The 1051-nt window shown below is 40.0% G+C and overlaps 1 protein-coding gene across 1 annotated transcript in view; it reads left to right on the top strand.

Moving 5' to 3' along the window:
* Nucleotides 1–1051, top strand: part of numb (NUMB endocytic adaptor protein) — a gene marked incomplete at its 5' end in the record, with an annotated part of 46874 nt that overhangs the window by 4961 nt on the left and 40862 nt on the right.

Genomic DNA, 1051 nt, shown 5'->3' with positions numbered 1-1051 from the left:
TCTGACGTAATCACGCGTTGCGTAGCCTCGTTTATTCACATCAAACAGTCGAGAGGAAAACTAGATGGAAACAGTCTAGAGTTGAATTTTTATTTATTTAATTTTTTGCGAATTTTGAAAAGTTCGATAAAATTCACTCTACAACTGGATGGAAACACGATTATTGTTGAAACATTTTGAAGACTTCCTCATAAATATCMTTCAGCATCTAGTTACGGCCCAGTGAGATCCCACTGTTAGCTGCTTAATTCAGTTTACTTTCTGCATTTGTTCATTACAGCAAAAAAAAAATAAAAATACCTCTCAACAATATTATTATTATTTAGCACACAAACTCCTGACACAATATTTATAAACATTTCTCAGATTTGTGTTGTTTTCAGAGAAGGATTAGATAGTACAATGTAACGTCTGCTGTGATACTTGAAGCATTCCCTGTGTGTACTCAGCACTCACTCCCCCATTTTGCATCATTGCAGTTTCCCATAGCTGTTTCATTAGTGTTATCCTCAAACTCCTAAGATTTTTGTGTGCATCTCTGAATGTATGTGTATGAGAGCATTAATGGGTGTAATATGATACTTTTTACAGAGTGACTTTCAGTTTTTACGTCACAATCCCAAAATAGCAGGGCCAGAGGGTGTTGCTCGACAGGCGTAGGTCAGAAACTGTGTGTGTGTGTTTGTTTGCATGTTTTTGCTAACTAGTGGGGACCATTTTTGGCCATTTCTCCAGTACACACAGCCTGGTGAGGACCCACTGTTCCTTATGGTGACAGAAGCCCGGTYCCCATTGGGTAGAAAAACTGTTGCTGGGTCAGGGGTTCGATTTAGGACTATGGTGTGAGTTTAGTTTAGACTGGGTTTGGGGTCAGGTGTGTACTGGGGTGGTTAATTTTAGGGTAAGGCTCAGGGTTAGGCTACAGAAAGGACTGGTAAATAAATGGAAGTCAATGCAAAGTCCTCATGAGGATAGAAGAACAAACGTGTGTGTGTGTGTGTGTGTGTGTGTGTGTGTGTGTGTGTGTGTGTGTGTGTGTGTGTGTGTGTGT

Source organism: Austrofundulus limnaeus, unplaced genomic scaffold (genome assembly GCF_001266775.1).
Source record: "Austrofundulus limnaeus strain Quisiro unplaced genomic scaffold, Austrofundulus_limnaeus-1.0 Scaffold460, whole genome shotgun sequence".
In the NCBI taxonomy this organism is placed as follows: Eukaryota; Metazoa; Chordata; class Actinopteri; order Cyprinodontiformes; family Rivulidae; genus Austrofundulus; species Austrofundulus limnaeus.
This window is presented reverse-complemented; position numbering and strand designations above follow the sequence as displayed.